This window comes from Ambystoma mexicanum, chromosome 12 (genome assembly GCF_040938575.1).
Source record: "Ambystoma mexicanum isolate Mex_15411 chromosome 12, UKY_AmexF1_1, whole genome shotgun sequence".
In the NCBI taxonomy this organism is placed as follows: domain Eukaryota; kingdom Metazoa; phylum Chordata; class Amphibia; order Caudata; family Ambystomatidae; genus Ambystoma; species Ambystoma mexicanum.
In genome coordinates this window covers 859,695,904-859,705,580 of record NC_090936.1, presented here as the reverse complement: position 1 = coordinate 859,705,580, position 9,677 = coordinate 859,695,904, and the positions used below count along the sequence as shown (strand labels likewise).

Here is a 9,677-nt window from a genome sequence, read left to right as displayed (position 1 = left end):
TTCTGACCGCTGTATTAAAGTGCAGGAACAAGGCGAATCCTTATGTTTTTCTCTTGGGTGCCCCCCGGTAACCTTATGTTTTTCTCTTGGGTGCCCCCCGGTAACCTTATGTTTTTCTCTCGGGTGCCGCCCGGTAACCTTTACGTTTTTCTCTCGGGTGCCCCCCTGGTAACCTTACATTTTTCTCTCGGGTGCCCCCTCCCCCAGTAACCTTTACGTTTTTCTCTCAGGTGCCCCCCGGTTAACCTTATGTTTTTCTCTTGGATGTCCCCCCGGTAACCTTACATTTTTCTCTCAGGTGCCCCCCCCCATGGTAACCTTATGTTTTTCTCTCAGATGCCCCCCGGTAACCTTACGTTTTTCTCTCGGGTGCCCCCCGGTAACCTTACGTTTTTCTCTTTTATACTCGAGTTATTAACCCCTTATTTATATACAGTCTTCTCTACTTCTGACTATTTGAAAAAAAACAAGCTAGATTTATTGAGCATAATGATATTAACAGGACCTGGGGTATGGCTTATACCTGGTATATTTTGATCACATGTGATATTTGACTGCATTAAAAACAAGCAGAGCTATAATCAATCATGTCCCCTTTTTCTGTTTCTTCTTTTCATTTTCCTCCTTTTCCTTTTCGATTTCAGCAACATACTTCTCTATTTCCTCTGGATTCAAGATCTTTAGGGGCCGATTTCGTCTCATCACTGCAAGCTCAATGTTTTTTCCTCCAGACTGTACAACTTCCAGCAGGGCTTTGATGACTAGTTTGATAGTAAGGTCGTCAGTTTCATTAGCTTCATCTGTATAATTCTTCTCCAGGAATTCACGTACTGACTTGGCTCCTCTGCCAATGGCGTTCGCCTTCCATGCGTGGTAAGTTCCAGAAGGGTCTGTCTGGTAGAGCCTTGGAGTTCCATCAAAGTCAAAGCCAACAATCAACGCAGATATACCAAAGGGTCGGCGGCCATTACTCTGCGTGTACCGCTGTTTCAGACTAGCAATATAGCGTGTGATGTATTCCACTGTCACTGGGTCTTCTACTGTGAGTCTGTGGCTCTGGCATTCAACATGTGCTCGATTTATCACTATTCTCGCATCAGCAGTGAGTCCTGCAAATGCCATGCAGACATTCTCATCCAGAGCACATATCTTCCTCACTGTTCTTTCATCCTGAAGCTTAGCAACTGATTTCTTCTCGACGCCAAGGACAACAATATCTTTCCCTCGCACACCCACAGCAGTGCTGCCCTTCTTCACGGCCTCCTGAGCGTACTCCACCTGGAAGAGATGTCCATCCGGAGAAAATACGGTGATGGCACGATCATAACTCATGGTGCTACGAAGTGCCCAGAGTCTAAAGAGTAGGAGGGGATCTGACTATCTGCGTGTTGCGGACCAAGAAGACAGCTCTCTCTCACACATACACACAGTCTGAATACTGACTATTTTATTTTTTCTCTGCCACCCTCCGTTACCTTTCCCTTGCTTGTTCTAATGCCTACAAGACATTTGCCAAAGTAACGAGTTTGTTGTTTCACTCACCGATCGCATCTTTTCCTCTCTGGAGCTTCGGAATCACCGCCCCTCCTTTTCAGCCTCTTGCAGTCTTTTCGTCCGATTGGCTGCCCATGGGAATGAGAAGGGTTATGTTTGGTAAGGTGGGTTCCTTCAGACCCAGTGCAGATTTTTATGGAATTACACTATCATTGTCCACGCGAAGCTTCTCAGCCTACTCAGACAGAATGGCAAAAGGACTCGTGATATTGCCGAAGGCCTAGATTTGCTTCATGCCGTCGGTCTGTGGGAGTCTTATAACTATATTAATCAATAATCCATAATCGATGGCCGAAACCATCCTCTGCTACCAAGTGTACAGGAGAGCGAGATGTCCACCAACGGGCCCATAGGTCAGTGCTCACCCTCTAGTACTTGTTAGACAAGATAGCTGCACCATGTGAGGGATGGGGGTGCAGGATTCACTTACTCCAACACGACTCAATAATGAGGACTCAGTAGTTTGGCAAAGGGAAGTCTGTTTAATGGCAAGTACATCAAACAGGGAAGCAGTTGGTAATCAGCATCATTGCGACCACCTGTCTCGATCCGACTTCCTTGAACTTCAGTTAAACAGCAATTTTTATGCACAAAGATTGTCATCATTGATGTCTAATTCTAAAAAACTTGTCATGCAATATAATTGGTTAGGAAAGGTAACTTAAATATAGATGTTATATCTGTATATGATAATGGAGCATGCTGATTGGATAACTCTTATCGGGTGGGCGTCTACACCCCTCCCTCTACATCACACATGATAGATGTCACTACAAGTACGACGTCTCATTGGTTCTATGATATATTGGACCCTAGATAACTTGGTCCATTGTGATTGGGCAGCTTACACCCCTAGACATACATTTCCACTTTTAATTAGCAGCATGCAGAATGGACTCCCAGGTGCCTGGTGTCCCAAGTTTCATCCTGCCTCCCTTCCATCAATCAGTATCTTGGGGCTATGTGTCAATTAATTGGCTGGGCATGGCCTCGAAACGGTATCCTGTTATCTGGAGAAGTTATGGCACCCTTGGATCTGGGTGACATCAGACGTTGGTAATCCTTTGCGCCTGACTTGGTCACATGTCTGTTCACCGTGAATCTGCTTCAGTTTCCAGCTTTTAGTGTATTTAATTCTGTCACCGGCCTCGCCACCTGCATGGGCCTCCCTTATCTTGACCTTCACGGGGCAGTCTGGTATGCTCTGAAGTTTCGATTCCTGTTAGCTGACGCTCTCCTCCCTTTCTCTGGTTGATCTCGATTTCCCAGGCATGAGCTGCTCTTTGTTGAGTTTCGATTCCGCTCCTTCTCCTGGCTTTGGCTGGGATATGAAACCAGGCCTGTTAGGTCTCTGGCCGCCTGGGCATACTTCTGCCTTTACAAAATGGAGTCGCACTTGTTTAGCGTGCCTTATTGAGGTAGATATAGTTGGTGCTTGCCGCTCTATTCTTCTACTAAGCATTGCAAGCAGTATCGTTTTCTTATCTTCTTGCGTTCCAAGCCTATTTACACGCGTTTAACTGGTTGGTTACTTCCATCTTGTCTCATAGCAACGTTTCCTCACGTTTTAACATCGTCTCCTTCCTATGGCCATTACATCTATTTTCATAGCTACTGGCACTGGCGTGCTATTTTCGATAGCTGCTTTCTTTCATTCGCAAGTCCGTCCAGACCCTTGTGTCATTTCCACTGGCCTCCCATTACAGCTCTTTGGGTCTCTTCATGGACCGTTCGTAAGTACTTTTCATTTCGTCTCAGCAGCTGGTACGGCTATCTGATAGGGTACCATGCTGCCCAGGGCTGTCTGCTTATGGGCGCTTCTACCGGTATGGATCTTCTGATGTACACTGGGCAGGGTCCCAGTGCAGTTCTTTGTTGGTTCATCTGCTCCTCATACGTCACTTACCTTGGTGAGTCCGTTCCTGGTACCTCGAAATGAAGGGCAGGCCATGTCTGGGACCTCCTCTACAGTTTCACGAGTTACTGTGAACTGAAGGTGTCTAGGCGAGAGCCTGCTGCACTGCTTTGTTGCATGTGGTCTAGTTGCTGGGGTCTGAGCCCTGCTTTTTCACTCACAATAGTGCCTGCCAGTCTGCCAGTTCCCCCCCCCCCCCCCGGGCCCTGACAGGAGAGAGAGAGTCCCCGCCAGCAGCCGACTTCAAAATCAGGTAAGTGGACACTCTCTGACCATGTAACTTAAGCAGTTTAAAGATTCCAAGGTCCGGGCCGGCCCAGAATTGCAGCACGGTCCCCTGGTGGTGTCGACACTCCTCCTGGGGCCTGGCTGGGCCTGGGCCCTTGTCAGGACCGAGGACCCAGAGCCAGGACTCAGAGTCACTGAGCCAGCAGGACACCAGGAGACCGCGCCACCGCCCGTGCCCGGCTGTCTTGTGTTCGCGCTTCTAGTCACAGAGGTAACCCCCCCACCACATACAAAGGCCGATGTATGTCTGGAAGCCCTTTCGAGAGGGAGAGCGAGTGCACCACGAATCGCTAGCTTTGGTCCTAGTGGTTAGTTGGACACGACATAAGCAGAGGACTGTCTTTGAGATTGTTTCGTTCAAGAGGAGTCAAAGAGGGACCAGCATCTTTGTCGTCGTTCAAGTCATGTGCGTCACGGTTCTCATCAGTGGCCATTTGTGTGGATGTCCTCGAAGGCTCCGTTTTGTTGTAATTTGGCACTCCTACTCCTTTGAAGTCAGTGGCGTTTGGTGTTTACTAGTGATTTTCATTTGCCTCTCTGATGAACCCTGAAGTGACTTTATACATTTCTTCATCCATGTTTTTTTAACCAGGTGTTTGCTGCCAGTACTATGTGGCTCTTGTCCCCCAACGTGCAGTTTCCCCATGGGGAATTCAGGACGGTGTAGGTATGAGGCAAGTATTGTGCCCTCCAGGAGTGCTGTTTTCAGTGCTATTATGTTGATTTTTACTGTGCACAGCACAGGCTCTTGAAGTTCCGAAATGTTTTTCTGTTGTCAAAGTGAGTACCCCAGATGTGTTTGGACTATATTATGATAGGGTACCATGGAACTCGTGTTTGTCTATCAGGCTGTTAGGGGGCGCTTCGCCTTCGCTGGTGTTTTCCGACCCTTTATCATCCTGAATACAATGCTTGCATAGGTTTTTAATGCGCTGCCTATGGTGTTGGTGTGAGGTGCTCCAATCTTTGCTCCGACGTGCGTGCCATGTATTCTTTAGTCTTTGCTAGTCTTTGTAGTATGGGTTCAGGGATTGGGATGGCATAGCATCACCCGTCATGTAGTCCCGTTATATGTAATCAAAGCAAAGGGTCACTCGCCGCTACGTAGGGGGCTCATTACAATGTCCTCGGTTGCCCTTCCATCTGTGTCCCAGGGAATTCAGGCGGCATGTATTGGGAGTCCAGCTGTATGTGTTTCAAAAAACGCTTCCCATGTTTTTGACCCACAATGAGTTTGGATGTTGGTTGGTTTGGGTGATCAGTACTGCGAACGTTGGTAGGTGTGTGCTGGGATGGAACTCATTTGTACTTGCTGGAGGCCTCAATGCTCTGAATACACCTTTGCCAACATGATCCATTCCACTCTGCCTCTGTGGGTGATTGTAGTCTGTGTTTTTTCTTTAAATTCAGGGACTTGTAGTCTGAGTTTTATAAAGTGATAAGCAGAACTACAAGTCCCAGAATGCAAAGAAAAGACCCGGACTGGATAAGCACCAGAATGGAATGGAACATGTTAGCAACTATGTGAATAATATTGGTTGGTTGCGTGAGCTGCAATATGTTGTTTTTTATCATTCCTTGGTTTAGAGCTGCACTGTAAGAACATTAGCAGGAGTACTGCGAGCTGCGCTATATTATCATTGGGTTGTGGCCACAATACAAAGAGAGTGAATTTCAATGTATTCTCTTTGGGGGCTTGGGCCCTGCACAGCAACTACCAAAAATGCTGCATAGAGCTTCTCCGAAGAGGACGGATTTCCCTCCCAACCATTTGCAACCCTACAGAAGTAATTCAATGCTGGGGCGCACCGGGTCAATTAGAAGGACCAGGCCATGTAGTCTTGATAATCACAGAGGACCTCATGAGTCAGAGTCTGGTGTTACCAGTACTACACTGTGTAATTTCCAGTACCGTCTATTTTTTAAATACTGCCTAATTATGAGTTGGGATTGTATGGAGTATTTCCTGTAGGCAAGGGGTTCATAGAAAGTACTGTATGGGGTAATATGTTTTATCTTAGTCCCATGCAGTACTTTTCTATGTACCCCTGGAAGGAAATATCACTTTTGACCCCAACTCATGATTTAGGTCTTATTTAAAAAACAGGTGGTATTTACAATATCACTTTTTTTTACCACTACCCCATACTCATAATGTTCCCCATGGAGTAAAACATACGTACAAGGCTGACACTGGGCATGAGCAGGCAGCGTGCAAAATCATGACGTAGGGTCTGCAGATATTCCTGAGCGGCGAGCCAGCATAGGGCATGCCATTTTATTGATTTATGTATTGTCGCCTAACAAGCAAACAATAAATAAATAAAATGGTAAGCCATCTTGACGTGATTGTTGCTTGGCATGCTTGCATTGCAGCGCACAAGTACATAACACTCATTGCAGTTTATTAACATGTGTCAGTACGCCCTCGGGCTAAAGAATCGAAAATGCACATATGTGTGGTGTGGCCAGATTCTTGGTGTCCCCATGGCAGCAGGTTGGGACACAGAGTTCAGTGTCAGGGCAGCGGGCGCCCTGCAATAATATTATCTAATAACATATAGTTTTATATAGCGCTACAAACCCTCAGGTATCTAAATTGATATTATTATCCCACTGTGTGGTACTCAATTCTTCGACCTCAAAAGGATAAAGGACTGAGTTGGCCCTGACAGGATTTGAACCGGCATCAGCAAGCTGTGCACAGATGTCAGAATGAGCACTCAACTTGCTGTGCTATTTGACAAGCTAGTGCAGCTCTTTGAAGTTAAGAAACTAATTCAGTAGATTGCTCACAAGTGTATTGGTCACACCATAGCAAACATTCCATAACGTCACCTAGCAATAGAATAGCATAGCAAAACATATCATGACCCAGCACAGCATGCCATAGTGTAATAAAAGAAGCATAGCGTAGAGTACCGTAGCACAGCATACTTGCATAGTACAGCACAAGGCTAATGAACATACCATAATACATTTCATAAAATAACACAACTAAGTATAGCAATGAATCATAGCATAACCGTGCATAAGGGTGTGTCATGAACATGTGTCACTTCTTTTAATAGTGATCAAATGCATGTGACAAGTGTTTATCTAGGCCATGCTGCAAGGTGGTATGGGTTATTGAAGTACAACTATGCAAGTGCTGTGTGTGTTACATGCATATCGCAGAACGTTGCTGCTTAACACTCATTGGCTGCCAAAACACTTTTTACAGCTGGACGATTGGCCGTGTGACTGAGTCCTTTGGCCTTCACGGACCTGAGAATGATCTCCACCTTCCCGTATCACACGTCTGCCCATGATATTATGGAATCCATCATGTTCTCAGACTGAAGACCACTGTAGTGCAGGGGTCTGCATCCTGTACCTCAGCCGATGCTTTCCCCGTACCAGCAGTTGCTATAGCACCAAACATGTGACATGGAGCAGCAGTAGTGTGATGGGCTGGTGGTGGGACGATCTAGGTCTAGCACTGACCTGGGCCGGGCCGTGGCACTGTATTTCTTTACAAATTAAGCACTGGGCCTGTGCATGTCACTGTCCCTGACAGTGTGACTGCATCACCATGCACCAGCAGGGATGCCCCGTCCCAGGCCTGTCCGCAGGTAGGGGGAGGTCAATGTCATCTGGCACGCCTCTATCTGCGGACGTGGGGACCCGTGACAGGATCGAGTCCGTCCTCATTGGTGTTGCGTTGCTCCCTGGGGGGACCACTCATGTCATCACGAAGAGACGTGTGCCAACGTGGCCCAGTTGAGAGGGCTCGTGGTCGGGGGGTTCCTCCATGTGTCGCTCTGTCTTGCGGCCCTCTCCTCCTCTGTGCACACTATACGCCAGTCGTTCTCCGTGCCGTCTTCTTGCCCAGATGCCACCAGGGCCCCCTGTGGACCTACCCCAACCAACGCAGCCAGCCTGGTGGAGATCCCATCCCTGCCACAGTCGGGAGTCAGAGGTCCAGCAGGGGTGGCCACCCCACCAACTGGACCCCAGCAGATGGAGGATGTGCCGGCATAATGGGGCAGGGCACGTGCACAACGGCGCCGGGGGATCCCATCGGCCCGGATGCCGTCATGGTGGCAGTTGCGTCGGAGGCAGCAGAAGGCTTAGCTTGGGAGGCTCGGGGCCATCAACACCCCGGGGGCAGACATCCGCCGAGGGGCAGGAGGACCCCGGACTGGGAGTGTCTTCCATGTGGCAGCGGTTGGGCCAGCAAATTGATGTGGAGAGGTGGCAGGCAGAGAGGGCATGGCTCAGGATGGTCAGGGCGGAGAACTCCATGCACCGAGCTTTGAGGCGGGCAGAGGGCCTCGAGGAAACTCGCAGGGAGTTGAGGGATTCCATGGCTGCATCCCTACGAGACCTCAAGGCCAGGGAACAGGCCCGCCTCTGGAACACTGACGTGGAGTTTGATGATGCCCTGGGCTGGAACATCTCTAAATGAGCCGTGGGACTATGCCCCACCTTTTTGTAAATAGTTATTTATTAGGTATGTTTTTGGTTAGGTTTCCTTTGGATTGTTGGGCTCATGAACCCTTGAATGTTCATTTGTCGATAGTTATGGACCTGGATTTGCTTTATTTTTTGACCCATGGAGGAATGCTTTACTTTTTTTGGAACTTTGGATTTTGTTTTATGGACTGACGGTTTGGAGCCATTTTACTTTGGATTTTATTGGTTTCAGCCTTCATTTTTGTTGCTTAATTTTGGACATTCGATTTGGATTTATTTTTTGTTTTCTTGTGTGCTTTCGTTTTATTCATTCAGTTTGGAATTTAATACATTTTTATTTTCTACTTTATTTGTGTGGTCTTCTCTCATTGGTTTCATGCTGTGGGTTTTCTCAGTCATGTGTCACCATTGTGTGGGTCTGACGGACATGTATTCATGTGCATGCTTGTTATTTGGTATCTATCATGACATGAGTCGGGGCCTGCTTGCAGGTTGCCATCACTGGGTGTGGGGTGGGGGACATGAGTCGGGCCTGCTGGCAGGTGCCCGTCACTGGAGTTGGGGTGGGGGACATGAGTCGGGGCCTGCTGGCAGGTTGCCATTACTGGGGTTGGGATACATGAGTCGGGGCCTGCTGGCAGGTGCCCGTCACTGGGGGTGGGGACATGTGTTGGGGCTCACATGTGCATGGTGCCATGTGGGCTGCCTGCGGGGCATGCCCAGGAGTGATGGCTTGGCTGTGGGGCATGCCCAGGGGTGTAGGGTGGTCCGCTGTGGTGTGGGCTGCCTCTTAGGCGTGGGGAGGGCATGTAAAGCACACTTGCATACCCCCAAATTCACGCACCCATGTGGTGAGGAGCCACATGCACCCCCTGCAGGCAGCCCACACCAGAGGGAAGCCACCTACAACCCTGAACATGCCTCGCAGGCAGACCATCCACCCTGCCCATGATTCACAGGCAGCCCATCCACCCTCCCCATTCCCCACAGGCAGCCCATCACCCCGGACATGCCCCGCAGACAGCCCATCAACTCTCCTGATTCCCCACAGGCAGCCCATTACCCCTGGACATGCCCCGCAGACAGCCCATCAACCCACCGCCATGGCCCGCAGGCAGCCCATCTACCCCCCCATGCCCCGCAATCAGCCCATCAACCCACCCCATGACCCGCCAGCAGTCAGTCCACCCTCCCCATGCCCCGCAGGCAGCCCATCAACCACCCATGAACCGCAGGCAGCCCATCCACCCTCCCCATGCCCCGCAGGCAGCCCATCCAGCCTCCACATGCCCCACAGGCAGCCCACACCACACGGGCGACTTTTTACATGCGACTGGCCTGGCGTGAGCGGGTTACGCGTATTCCGAGGGGTGCGCAGGGAGTTTTACACACGATTTTTCTGTTGCGAGAGGGTTACGTGTGTTCTGAGGGGTGCACAGGGAGTTTTACATGCGATTTCGCT

General features: G+C 49.2%; 1 pseudogene; it reads right to left on the bottom strand.

Moving 5' to 3' along the window:
• Positions 1 to 461: 461 nt before the first annotated feature.
• Positions 462 to 1,433, bottom strand: LOC138514074 (proteasome subunit alpha type-7 pseudogene; annotated as a pseudogene).
• Positions 1,434 to 9,677: the final 8,244 nt, after the last annotated feature.